General features: G+C 31.4%; 1 protein-coding gene across 6 annotated transcripts in view; it reads right to left on the bottom strand.

Annotated features, from left to right (window-relative positions):
- LOC109860604 (ras-like protein 3) overlaps positions 1-15,090 on the bottom strand; it is a 45,946-nt gene extending 30,856 nt beyond the window's left edge. The window contains exons 1-2 of one of the 6 annotated variants that reach the window (XM_020439827.1): positions 14,804-15,090; positions 14,500-14,680 (exon numbers count right to left, since the gene is read on the bottom strand). The gene's annotated coding sequence lies outside the window, so the exon portion shown is untranslated. Of the gene's footprint in view, positions 1-14,097; positions 14,249-14,499; positions 14,681-14,803 lie in introns of those variants that run through there. The other 5 variants (XM_020439828.1, XM_020439829.1, XM_020439830.1 and 2 more) reach the window with 5 other exon arrangements.
- Between the last annotated feature and the right edge of the window lie 285 nt (positions 15,091-15,375).

Here is a 15,375-nt window from a genome sequence, read left to right as displayed (position 1 = left end):
TATATATATATATATATATATATTAATAAAAAATTTTTATACATATCTTTATATATAGCTGCCTGTTCTTTTCTAAACAGTTGACTTCGTGCATCGACACATTAAAAGTAAACGGTTTTATGTTTGCGTTCCCATGGTTTGTGTTTTACTATCTCTATATGTTATCTTCGGTGTTTTGTATACTCACTATAGGATTTACTTTTCAACTTTTTATCTATCATAAACAATCGTCGGTCTTCTTTTATGTAATGTATGACATCTGTAATTTACTTGAAGCGTCCTATTAGAGACACTCAACTGTACTTTGCATCTTAATTTAAATTTTGTTCTGTAATTTCATTGTTTCTTTTAAATTTTTTACATATATACTGCGTCTGATGAAGACTCACGTTAAAGCTCGAAACGTTTCGCAATGTATAATGTCTTAGCATACCTATGTAATTTGTATTTTAAATATAGTGAGTCACCTATTTGTTTGGCTCGTTTTTAATCTTTTTCCTTTTTGTTATTGTTTATCAACGCTATTGTATGCCATGCAATTTCATAGCATCATGTGCTTTTTGCCATGTTTAACAGCTCACACAACAAACAGACGTATTTGGAAGATATCATGTATGCCTTCACATGTCCATTTTATGACGCCTGGTTTTGAACGTCCAAAAGACGTCTAGATGACGTTTTATAGTTCCACAATATTGTCCACACCTTTGTGCAGAGATAAGACGTTTTGAAGATGTCTTGGAAACGTCCATAAGATGTCTCGAAAACATCTGTAGTACAGCTCGAGGATATCTGTGTTACGACCTAACGACGTTTATTGTAGTGTTTTACAAAATGTCTACTCTCAGATAACAATGTGTGAGATATACAGAAATTCAAAAAGAAGAAAAAAAGCTATATAAACATAAGTCTGGAAATAAGTCGTTCCGAGTTATAGTCACTTTTATGTTTAAAAATCGTAATTTTTTTATAATTATACTCATAATAATTTAATTTATTTTATTGTATTTTAACATAAATAACTATTGTGTTTTAACATAAGTAACTTCATTTCGAACTTATTTGATAAAAGAATAAAGATCTGCATTTGTGCTAAAAATAGTCATTTTGAACATTATATTTAATTTGATCTAAGTACCTGTTTATGTTTATCCTTGATTTTAAAGATAATTTAATTGTACTGGGAGTACAAATTAGTTCGGCCCGTTTCTTTTGTGTTCAAAAATGCATTCATTTCAAAACACAATGAATGAGCAGATTAATTAAAGTATTGTCCATTGCTGGCTACTACTTTTTCCCATGTCTCAGGCAATTTTTGAATTCCATCTCGAAAAAATGACTCGTCTTTGGAGGCGATCCAAGTTTGAAGCCAATTTTTGATTTCTGCGAAAAGAGTGAACCGATGACCTGCCAAATCGTACTGCATCCTTCGTATGCAGAACAACCAGTAATCAGACGGAGCAATGTCCGAAGAATACGGCGGGTGCGATAAAACATCCCATTTGGGCGTTTCCAAATATTTTTTTACGATTTTTGCGACATGAGGCCGAGCGTTGTCATGAAGAAGAATAACTTTATCATGTCTTTGCTCGTATTCCGGCCGTTTTTCTCGCAATGCACGGCTCAAACAAATCAATTGTAACCGATACAGATTGCCTGTAATGGAATCGCCAGGTTTTCAGCAGCTCATAGTGAACAACACCTTTTTGGTCCCACCAGATACAAAGCATAATCTTCGAACCATAAATGTTCGGCTTTGGTGTTGATGTTGAGGTCGATGGCAACGATTGACCGGGCTTAGCGTAGTATTTTTTCTTCTTGCGTTGTTGTAAAATATCCACTTTTCATCTCCAGTCACAATCCGATGTAAAAAACCTTTTTTTTGTTGCCTTTGAATCAGCAACTCGCAAGTGAAAAATCGCCTTTCAACGTCTCTCGATTTCAGTTCATAAGGCACCCAATTTCCTTGTTTTTGAATCATTCCTATGGCTCTCAATCGTACAGAAAGGGCTTGTTGAGTTACTCCCAATGATTCTGCAAGCTCCTCTTGCGTTTGACTCTGATCTTCTTCAAGTAATGCCTCCAAGTCTTTATCTTCAAAGTTTTTTGGCTGTCCAGAGCGAGGCTTGTCTTCAACGCTGAAATCTCCATCCTTGAATCATCGAAGCCATTCCCTACATGATTTATTAGTTGGAGCAGTGTCACCATAAACTTCGACAAGCATTCGATGAGCTTCAGCTGCACTTTTCTTCCAATTAAAGCAGAAAATTTAAACCACCCGCAAATGCTGCTTGGTTAACACAAAATTCGACATTTCATACAATAAAATCAAGGTTTTTGTATAAAATTCAAAGCGATATAAACTGAATATTATTAGCAGATGTCTAACTTCCTCTCTAAAACCGCCAAAATCACTATGAACCATTCACAACAGCCGGAGCCATCTTTTGGAAACGGACCGAACTAATTTGTACTCCCAATATTTACAAATATCAAAAAATAAAAAAAAACTTAAAAAAAATAAAGATTGAGAAATTAAAAAAATAAAAAATAAAAAATGAAAGATGCTAAAGTAGACATAAAAGTGGCTATAACTAGAATACAACTTATTTTCGAACCTGTTTATATAACTTGGTTTCTTTCGTTTTGGATTTCCAATCACTTTCCGAAGTATTGCGGGCAATTTTTTCCGAAAAAATACTCTGTATATTTATATTATATATACTATAAAACATATATTATTATTAGTGTACTATACATGTAATTATATATAATTATGTAATTATATATAATAAAAATTGAATCTAATAATTTTATACTTAATAAAAAAATTTTTTTAAATTCAAAAAAATAGAAAAATAAGTCTAATTAGACCCAAATTAAATTTAAACAAATGTAAGAAATATCTAAATAGATCTATAAAATTTACACTTTTATTTATTAGTAGATTTATTATTTTACATTTACTCAGATTAACTATATTAAATCACCGCATATTTTTTCAGATCTTAGATGTAAGTATATCTGAGTAGATGTATATAAAATAATCTATTAACAAATAAAAGTGTACGTTTACATAGATTTATTTAGATATTTCTTATATCTATTTAAATGTATTTTATATCTATTTAAATTTAAATAAAGTAATGTGTAGAATAACTTAACAAGTAGATAGAAGAATTACATTTCAGTAAGAAACAAGTGGTCTCGCGGACTGACAAGTGTAGGAGGTGCGAATATGAAAGTCTTGAGTTCAAATCCTACCATCACCTCAAGATTTTTTCCGGGCTACCTTTCATTAAGTTAATCAGTAAATCAACAAACTGAATTAGGCCTCCAAAGATTAATTCAAGTGAAGAAATCTCGAATTAATTTCTCTTTTACAAGGCAATGTGCCATTAGTTTGTTTATATATTACTGTAATATTACTATGATGCATTCCGGCGGACATTTTAACGTTACGTTAACATTACCATAATATTTTTACTATTAGAGTGTAATATTGCAGTGAAAAACCAACATTACTATGATATTGCAGTAATATTACGTGCTATGTGTACTAACGACACACCAACTTAAGACGACATACGACGACGTCTTAAAGATGTACAAAAGACATACAAAGAACGTCTGAGAGCGGTACAGTGTACGTACAAACGATGTCTAATGAACGTCCTCGAGACAAAACATATTTGGTACGTCATCTAGACGTCCGTACATGTCGAGCGGGATGTTTTATGGACGTCCATTGGACGTTGAATTGTTGTGTGGGAGTTGGTTTAAGATTCTTTGTTAAAGTTTACTACTTCGTTTTTTTCAAAATGGATTCTTTCCATCCGAGCCAATAATATTAAATTTACTTTCATCTAAAAAAAATAACTTGTTTCTAAAATTTGAGTAGTTTATTAAAATGTGGTTTTGCAAACCTCGCTTTTCTCTGTTTATATTATTGATGTTTTTTTCTCGCACCTCTGCCATATATTTCAGCAGAATGCAAACTGTCTCTCATGCTTTTGGGGTACACTTTGTTTCGTGATGTCATCGACATCATTACATAATGTTCGAACACTTGCAAAAAGTTTTCTTCGGCAGACCTGATCGTGGCATATTATCTGTAGAGTTTTCGTTTTCTCATTTTGAACAATATATTATACTGTTATAAAATTTAAATTTAATAGTTTTTCTATTTTTTTATATTATTTTTTATATTTACGCAGAAAAACCACTATCTTGCAATAAAAAAAATATTTCTTATCTGCAACTTTTCAGTATGACATTCAAAAATGTTTTATCTTCGGAGCAGTCTTGATACAGCAGTCGGTAAAATAGTGTTAATCAGTAAATAGTAAAATTTTATACTTATATATAAACTTATCTATAAATTGTATCTATAAATGTACAAATACTTTTTTAGCTTTTAAATTCTTATATTTTTGATATTAATTTTTGTAACGTATCATTAAAAATATTCAGCATATTATATCTGCACACAGTAGATTAATAACTACAGTTTTAATAAAAATACCTAATGAATAAATTAATAAATACAATAATTAAATAAATACAATTATTTACAAACTAAGCCTCCTCACTAATTTTAATGACCTTGAAATATGTTGATAAAGACGTCATTTTGAATAATATTTCCTTATATATATGACCGCCGCTCGGCTTTTCGAGTTATTCACAAAATAAATTTTCTGAATAAATCATTGTTTTCCAACACTGTGTCGCTTTAAGAAGTAAATATTGTGTTTGTATCACACATTATCTTATACGTGTAGACGAGAAATAGACTTTGCTCCTCTCCTTGCACCCTCCCTCAAAAAAACCTAACTCAACATACGATGCATAATGTATGAAATTGAGTTAAGTTAGGTTTTTTTAGGGAGAGAGAGTGCAGGGAGAAGAGCAAAGCCCTTCTCTCGTCTACACATATACGATAATTATTTGGCAACATGAAGAGAAAGAACTCTATAACTTCTTGAACTTTCTCAACAAACAACATCCAAAAATTACCTTCACATTAGAAACAGAACAACATGGGAAACTCCATTTTTAGATATTCTAATCACAAGAAAACCTAACGGCTCTCTAGGTCATCAAATTTATAGAAAACCTATCAGTACCAACTGATATCTATATGCTACATCACATCATCATTCCAGTCCAAAAACAAGCAGTGATAGACTAATTAGTTTATAGGACAATTAATAAAGAATCTTTCAGGTTCCGAAGTTTCTAAACTAAGGAATGTACAAACGGTTATGTGAGCCGTTTGCTAGATGTTGTGCAGAATATATATATATTCTCCCTCTCTCTCTCTATATATATATATATATATATATATATATATACGTGTACACGTGTAAATCTCACGTGAGTTTTTGAATAGTTTATAGGACTTTTACTATATGCGACAAAGATAGCATTCAAAACGAACTCAAAGAAGTAAAAAACACAACAAAATGGCTACACAGTACAACAAATAAACAAAGTAATTAGAAAACATCTACTTAAAAACATCTACTCAAACTAAAACATCTACTAACATTCAAAACATGCTGTCACAAGAACAAACAATAGACTTAAAGAAACAAGTTACTTGCCTCTCATACATACAAGAGGTCACAGATAAGATAGGCAGAATTCTAAACAAACACAACATAAAAACAATCTACAAAACTCCGGGAAAACTAGAACAGATTTTTAACAGTCCAAAGAATAAAAAACTCCTACTAAACACACCAGGAATGTACAAAATACTTTGTTCATGCGATAAAGTATACATAAAAAAACTGATAGGATAATAAGCACACGACTATAAGAACATCAGTCAATGCGTCTAAAACACTACTCACAATCGGCATTAGCAGAACATCAATTGGAAACTGGTCACAAAATCATGTTTGACCAAACCCAAGTACTAAACAAAACTGCAGCTTACTTTTTGAGAAAATATATGGAGTCCTTGGAGATATACAAACATCCAAACAATCTCAATAAAGATAATAGACAAATGATCAGTCTAGTGTGACAATCTATCTTGCCATAAGACTCATCCCCGGCCCCTTCCGTCATATTACCTTACTGCTACTACACACCTCCTTTACTACACATCCCTACCTCTATAATCTAGCGCTACAAAAAGAGATGCGTGACTAAGAGTATCTCAGTATCAGGCTGCTCTTGAAATCCTGATAAAGTGAGCTGAAATGTTAACAAAAAGTCGGTGTAAAAATGACACTAACGCGGTTCAAACCCGAAAAACATCTTCGAATGGTAATTACCATACAGTTTTTGTTAATGGCACTTATATAATGATATTATACACAAAAAACTCTAGTACAAATAATTTTTAATCTACTAGAAGTATATTTACAACGTTTCGTGAAAACTGACTATGAATTTTATCAAACTGTAAATGTAAATATTTTCTTTGTGTATATAAAGCTGGCGTATTGTTTCGTAAAGATTCACATAATTGAGAGTTCTGACTTTATTTTTCATAGTTCTATAGTTCCTGATAGATTGAACAACTAGATCATTAAAGCAAAACAAAATTTCTCCAGACAAAATAAGTCAAGTTTCCTGCGTTTTCCTTAGTTCACAGCAAATGTCATTCCCAGTTTTTACTACATTCTATTAACTGTATAATTTATGCGAATTCTAGAGAAACTTCTGCATTTTTAATATCAGCAAGTAGAACCTTATTTTTTACCTTTCTTTTTATGTATACAGTTCACAATTGCAGTGCGACGCTGTTCGCTTTCGAGAATCACACTGATTAATAAGAAGTGTGAAAGACTTCCTCGACGCACAAACAAATTCCATAAATTTTAAATGTCCTACGCGATGTTTTTAACTTTCGTCTAATATTATTTTCTCTATTTACATTATATTAAAAAATACTGAGTATTATAAATGTATCATATCATAAAATAACACAAAAATATCTAAGATTCTGTAACATTACAAATAATAAAGTTTAAAATGTTGATTGATTTTTGTTGATTCGTTTATGGTCATATTTTGTATACCTAACTTTTTAACAAACAACAGTTAAAAAAAAATTTTTCGATTATTGCACGGAAAAATGTCTTAGACAAACAGAAGTCACGGTCAGTAACTTTTGAAGAAATTAACCTTATATAAATATTTAGTTAAACTATGTCTGATGTTTAAAAAATATATTTTATATAAATCTATAAAATTAAGAAGTAATCAGAGTTTCTTTCTGCTGAAGAAAAGAATTTTTGAAAACAATATACTTCATTATTTTTAATTTAACTGATATGTATTTTAAATTAGTAAGTTTTTACTTATTATTATTAAGTTTTTATTTATTTTTTATTTAGGTTTTCTTTATTTATTTAATTTTAATTTTTTAATTTAAACTAATACTAAATTAGTCAATAAGAGTCAACACTAGATGTTCGTGCGAAACAAATATATAAATATAAATATATACAAGATGTTTGGTAATTGCCGAAATACCGCTCATATGTAGGTAGGTAAAAGAGGTTATTCTGAGTCGAAAAGTTCTATACTACTTTGCAGATTCGCAATAATTAACGAGATGTTAATTAATAAAGATCCGCGAATCAGCGTGCATCCACGTGCGTAATGACAACTCGGTATTTCGCGCGCTCACGCCGTAGCATTCGAATAGGAAGAGGTAATAAAATAGCATGTGATATACATAAACAGCATATAATATACATAAAAATCAATAACTAAACGCGAAAGCATGAACCTCGTATTTTTTTCATCAAAATAAATAAGTCTAGTGTCAAAATGTATTAAAAATAAATTCTTTTACATTTATGTAGATACTTATTTACGGAAAAATTTAAAAAACCATAGAAAAAGAACAAAATTAGAAGTTACATTTCATTGCAAATATTATTGCAGTCTTGATTTTTATTTTTCTTATATTCTAAAGTTTACATTCAACAAATATTTACTTATTGTAACAGAAAAAATTAAATTTTTTTGTATTCTTTAAGGAATTCTTCTAATAAGTAAATAAATAAATAAATAAATAAATAAATAATTATTACTGACATCTTGCTATTTTTCTTTACTCACATATGAGTAATATTAAGATGTTCCTGTGATTTTTATATCATTTATTTATTTATTTTATTTATAAAAGAACCTCACAGGGAAAAAATTAGAAATTACCGTTGCAAATATTATAAATATTTATTGATGATGTAACGATGGTTTTCTTGCTTGTTTCTTTTCTCAAAAACATTTAAATAATATTATGTACGTGGATACTGTATATATTTTTAAAATAAACTTTTGAAAATACACATACACATTATCCACGTATATACTATTATTTAAATGTTTTAAAAAAAAAACAAGCAAGATAACCATTGTTGCATCATCAATACATATTTATAATATTTGCAACGGTAAGTAACTTCTAATTTTTGATAAATATTCAGAAAAACGGAGCACTCTCGGAGGTCAATTTTGACATATGTTGTCAAGAGCACTTTCCTAAACAACAATCTGAAGGTTTTAGTTGTCGCTCGTTGTTTGTTAAAAAATTATAAACTAAAAAATTATTATAAATAAACTCTTATTTTCTGACACCGTGTACGTTTTGTTCGTGTTGTAAGCGTGTAGACAGAGGGCTGTGCCTCCCCGCAGAAGCTTTGCTCCTCCCCCCTGCTCCTCCCTCGCAAAAAAATGAAGAATTCAATTAAGTGTCGCTTCATGTCGAGAGTGTATGTACGTGGTTTGCGGAAAGGCGAGACCTTCCCACCTACACGCTTACAACACAAACAAGAAAAACATAAACAAGGTAGTCTTGTTAAGTGGCCTTGTAGCTTTGTTTACATTTCTCAACACATTGATGTTGTTTAGTTTTCCGTGAGCGAACAAGCGTTAAACATGTTCCTACACAAATTTCTTCATTTGACGTACGATTTAGATCGACAAATAAACTATTTGTGTACCAAAAAAGTAATACGCAAACGCATAGACAAATTTTTCTCAATAATGTCCAAAATTTATCCATTAAATGATAGCGAATTGCGAATCAATAAATAATATTTATAATATATTGCTATACCAACAGACATACATAACATTGTAAAATATTGTAAACAATAAAGTAAACAATCTTGACATAAAGCAACGCTTAATTGAAATCTTCATTTTTTCTCGAGGGAGAGTAGGGAGGAGGCGAAGAACCTCCCCCTGCGGGAGAGCGTAGCCCCCCTGCCTAAACGTTTACAACACAAACAAAATGTACACGGTGTCGAAAAATAACAGTTTATTGATGAGATTTCTTTTGTTTATAATTTTTTAACGAACAACGAGCAACGGCTAAAACCTTCAGACTGATGTTCAGGGAAATGTCCTTGACAACATATGCCAAGGCCATTGACCTCCGAAGATGCTCCGTTTTTCTGAATATTTACCCATCTTGACATTAGACTTATTTATTTTGATAAAGAAAAATACGAGGTCCATGCTTTCGCGTTTAGTTATTGATTTTTATGAATATTATATGCATGCTGTTTATGTATATCACATGCTACCTAGCAAACACAGAATATAACCGCTATATAACATAGAAGTAACAGCGTAATATACGTAATATAACAGCTGTTATACTCTATTAACATCAATGTTATATGTAACTTTGTTTTATAAATGTAATATAATTACGTTATATATCTATTATTGCTTGTTATTATATATATATATATAGCTGATAATGACATTATAACTTTCATATAACATTTCTGTAACTATATAACAATTATATATTACATTCTACTTACATGTTATATTCATATTATATAACTACAATATACGATAAGTAAGAAATTACAACTAACATGGATGTTACATGCAACGACCATGTTATATTACTTGTTACATTTGTTTTATTACGACGTTGCTGTTATATATCTGTGTTTGCTGGGTATTATATTAGCTCCTCCTATTCCGATGCTACGATGTGAGCGCGCAAAACACCAAGCTGTCATTACGCACGTGGACGCATGCTGATTCGCGGACCTTTATTAATTAACATCTCGTTAATTATTGCGAATCTTGCAAAGTATAGGACTTTTTGACTCAGAATAACCTCTTCTACCTACCTACGAGCGATGTTCCGGCAATTACCAAACACCCTGTACATATTTATATTATTTTAAATGTAATTTAAATTAAATTACTAACAATTTTAATAATTACATGTAATTTAAAAGTAAGATTAATGTAACATTCTCTTATCTAAGTAATTTACAAAAAATTGTTGTAAATTTACAAAATATTTGTAATCTATTAAATTTAATTGTTTTCTTCGATATTTGAGTCTATTTTTTACATTATTGCTGCCATATAACATTCTTATATAGTTTATATGTACAATATCTACAAATCATCACAAGTACTTTGATAGTTGGTAACGTTCGTTCAGAGATATCAGGCTAAGGATTTCTTCACAATAATCTATAAAAAGCATTTCTAAAGTAAAAGATTTAAATGTAAAAGTTTCGACAATGTCATAGCAATGGTATGGCAACGCTTCACTGTTACACCATTATTGTAGCAAAGTAATAAATTTCATTAAGTTTATTTCGTATTGCATTATTTTTGTACTGTATTTACAAAATATTACTAAACTTGTAAAAAAACATTAGTGCATTTAAATATTTACAACAATATATAATTTCTATTTAAATATTATCGACATCTTAAAATTTGGATCAAAAATTGTTTACAGTAATGTACACAACATTAAAATTTATATATTTGAAAATGTTATAAAATAGTATTGTAAGGATATTGTGTTTTACTTACTTATTATTATTAATGGTTTTAGATAAATATACATTTTATAAGTTATATAATAAACTGAAGTCACATTTACATATATTCACATATATTCACATATAATTTACATATACTTATATGTTTATAAATTTTTATAGATCTCTTACATATCTGCATTCTGAACAGTATATGAGTCCGCATCTGTGTCAATTCTTGATATTATGTTTTGAAATATACATATTTCTATCTATTGGCTGCCCATATAAAGATCTCAAATTTGAATTCTAATGCTTCAGAGTTTTTTCTACTAATCTCTTTCAATCAAGTTTATTCATTGAAAGATAAAACTGTGTATCGAGCCTTAAAAAAAAATAAAAACCTTAAATTTTGTTCTCAAACGATCCAAGTCGTGTCAGAGAGTACAGGCCTTGTTCAATCATTGCAATGTGGATGATTTTACTCATTATGAAAATTGTACACCGTTTGTAGAAAAAACAGCACTGCACGATCTTTTTTCTTCCTTCATCTCTCATCTTTCTTTCGTTTTCTCTATTACACACACACGCGCGCGCACACACATGCACACACGCACGCACATACACACACACAAAATTTACTTTTATAGGAATATATGGTGTTCAAGCTTTAACTAAAGAAAATCGAAGTGTATCTATCCACAGATTCGAACTGTAGTCTTAGTACAAATGCGAATTCTTGTACAATTCCTGTTCTATATTTTTACTTTTTCCTTATATATATATTAATGTATTTTATATACTTAAAATTTTTAAGTAACGTTTATAATAAAAATATTTAGACATAAACTTTGTTTTCTCAATAATACTTATTCTCAGATGACAAACATTATAAAAATCCAAAGTATCGGCGATTTTGGATTTTTGTACTTAAAAATTAGTACTATATTATGAAAATTAATATTTTAGAACACTGTGTGAATATTGCAGTAACGATATAGAAATGCCTACAATATATTTTGAAATATATCAACATTAATGCAGAAATATATGGCTGGAAGTGAACATAGTGTGTCTATTGTTCCGATATTCACTGTCAGTACTAAAAATCTATATTTCATGTCACATGTGCTGCATAGATTTTTAGTACTTAGAGTGAATAATGGAACGCAGCCTATATTATAGCAATCTTTCAGGAATATTGTACGCAATAGTTCAATCTTGCGAATTAATATTCTTCCAATGTTTGTACTATAGGAGTCATTGTATAATATCTTTATTTTACAACCAGGACTCATAAACTCATTATTCTCACCTTCTTTATATTCCACATCTTCCACTCTTTGGCAAAAGTTTTGCGCAAAACAAAGATACTACGCATACGCAAAGGTTGCGTAGCTTTGTTCTGACATGTGATTAGCGTGCGAGTGTCAGTAGTACTAACAGTAGTACTTAAGTAATAGCAGTATGTGAACTGAAAGAATAGCTGTCCGTGAGAATATTGAGCATGGAAATAAAAAGAATGTGCTGTAAGAACATTCTAACATTATATTGAGCAGACTACTTTCTTGTTATTTTTCTTCTCTAACAAATTTTTATCTTAAATGATATACAGAGTGTCCCATTTGAAGCGAAACAATGTTATATTTCAAGAACCGATGATTGAATAAAAAAATGTATCTGACAAAAGTTATATAACATTGAAGGGGAAAAATAATAACATTATCAATTTAATTGTAGATGACGCCACTTTCGAGATTTTATTATGACGGCTATTTGTTTAAATAAAAGTCGGTTTTTTTCTTGAAATAAAAGTTGTAACTGACAATGAGATGAATACAGTTTTCTATTTTAGGATTTTTGATCATTTTTCTCTGAGTTACAGCGTTCCAAAAATTACGCACATGCACGAATTGATTTCTATTTTAAAAAATGGCCGTTATAATGAAATCTTGCAAGTGACGCCATATATTATACGAGTAAATTAATAATGTTATCATTTTTCCTCTTCAATGCCAATATAACTTTTGTTTGAAACATTTTTCAATTCAGTTATTGGTTCTTGAAATATATCATTGTTCCACCTCAAATAGGATACCCTGTATATAACATAAATCTACTACAGATTAAAATGACTTTTTGTGATTGGTGATCTGTTAATCTCTGATTTTGTACTTTTTTATATTTCAGCCTTTAAGCTTTGTAACTTAATAAAACATTCATGTAAAAAACTTTAGATTTAAAAAATCATAACTTTAAGCTTTAATAACGTCAACGTAAAAACCATCTTTAAAATTTTATAAGACATTCTAATAAAGAGTGATATAAATAATAAGTGAGCAAGTGTAACAACTAATGTAATTTTAAATTGTCGATTCTATATACAGGATGTCCGACAATTATTTTAACATCTCTTATAAGCAGGTACAAAGAGTAAAACTGAGTCAAAAAGTCTTATATCATTTTGCGAGATTTGCAATAGTTCCCGAGATCTTAATTAACGAAGATTCGCGATTAAATATACATCGGGCTGTCTTACGCGTGTAAGACAGCCTGGCGCGTTTCGCGCGCTCACAGTGTTATTGGTAGCAACGTATGGGAGGATCTCATATAACAGCATATACTACAACATATAAACTGTGTTCTGATATTCACTGCCAGTATTAAAAATCTATACTTCACGTTACATGTGCTATAGATAGTTATGTATTAGCAGTGAATATCGGAACGCAGCCACAGTCTTAAATGAATCATGTAAACTTCCTGTTTCTATCGTCGACTACATATTGCAAGCGGCTCGAATAAGCGGCCTTCTGTACAAAAGGAAACGCTAGTTGTCTTGTGTGGAACGGTAAAAGCGAGTTATGTGAGCATTCGTTCACATTGTCAATTTGCACATTTGTTGGCAAAATCACGAGAAGACAATAAGACAAAGAAATTCCATTCTCAGCATTGCAGTCATTGAAAGAACGAAAGAATTTGAAATCACAGCGATACCAGTATTTAAGTGGAATTCCATACTGCTAAAAATGTGTGAAAATAATCTTTATATGTAACACTAAACTCACTATATAAGAATGTAAAAAAAACTTATATTTTAATATTACACGAAAATTGAACTTAAATCATCTGTCGAAATCACGTAAATGTATTTTCTGTGACCAAACGGACGGACAGCCGCTATTGCTGTCGTAAACGATTTCCGGTCGATCGCTTCATTGTGTCAGGACGATGCATGGCGCCTTCATATACGAGGAAAGGGAGAGGAAAAGAATTCTTTTTTTAGAAGCCGTATCGTCCCGTCGGTCCTTACCTCTCTCGTGCCTCTTCGATGCACCACGCTTTGCTTGCAGTATTTCTCGGGTTCACTCGATAATACTTCTGTCTTTTCTCCACTGTCTGTTTCCCTCCCTCTCCCTTCTCCTCTCTTCGTTCTCTTTCTTATACACTCACCCACTCACTCACTCACTTACTACTCACTCACTCACTCACTCACTCACTCACTCACTCACTCACTCACTCATTCACTCACTCCCTCACTCACTCATTCTCTCACTCACTCACTCACTCACTCACTCACTCACTCACTCACTCACTCACTCACTATCGCTCTCACTCTCTCTCTCCCTCACTCTTCTTTCACGCCTCTGTTATTCTGTCTCACGCGCACCGTTCGTCCTCTCGTTTGTCTGTTGGCCGTCTCTTGTCCACTGACCTGGTTGCTTTCCCGGCGATTAACACAGCGATATCTTCCGCTCTCTACTCAGCTCGACTTTTCTGTCGCCACTGTCACGAGTCCATAGGGAAAGCAGCGTGTAGATAGTTGCTGGTCGTAGCTCAACTTGTCGAATCAACCAAGAGGTACGATCGTGTCGTTCAACCTAATTAATTCTACACTGATAAAAGTTGACACGAATGTACAATGCTTTCTCTTGTGCTGCGTCTTATTTTGCTTTGACGCAGTTCTTTTATGGCCTGATATTAGTACCAATCGATTGTAATACTACACAACTACTCACTTGCGGTGCACGAAATTCACCACAAGTTTCTAAGACGGCAATAATAACGATGACGCGAATATACGCACTTTTTTTTCCTCTGCCTTCCCGTAATCCCGCCCCGCTAGATTTTCACACTCTCTCGAAAAGACAACGCGACACCACTGGACATCACTGCGCGATTCTACCGTTATCTAGGGCGATGCCGCGCCGCCGCTGTGCCCTCTACCTTGGAACATGCATCTCCGCCATTAGCTTAAAATGTTCAACGAGTGAATAATCCACAACTTTACTTTATCAATGTATTAGAACCATTGTGTAAGAACATCCATAATACTCATCAGACTATGGGAGACTAGATTAAAAATTTAATCAATCAAAGCAAAGTTCACTAAAATTGGCATAGTTTTCTTAATTATGATTGGTTACATTCCAATTTAATGTTAACTTTAAAGATTATCTTTGTATCAGAGTGGTCACATGCAATTTGAAAAAACAAAAAGAAAAAAAATGATGAAAGGTCAATAACAAATAAACAAGCTATTCCGTTCCAATTTTAGTAATTCGGAAATTACATCACATAAGACATTGAG

Source organism: Pseudomyrmex gracilis, unplaced genomic scaffold (genome assembly GCF_002006095.1).
Source record: "Pseudomyrmex gracilis isolate BER0280 unplaced genomic scaffold, ASM200609v1 scaffold_423, whole genome shotgun sequence".
Classification (NCBI taxonomy): Eukaryota; Metazoa; Arthropoda; class Insecta; order Hymenoptera; family Formicidae; genus Pseudomyrmex; species Pseudomyrmex gracilis.
This window is presented reverse-complemented; position numbering and strand designations above follow the sequence as displayed.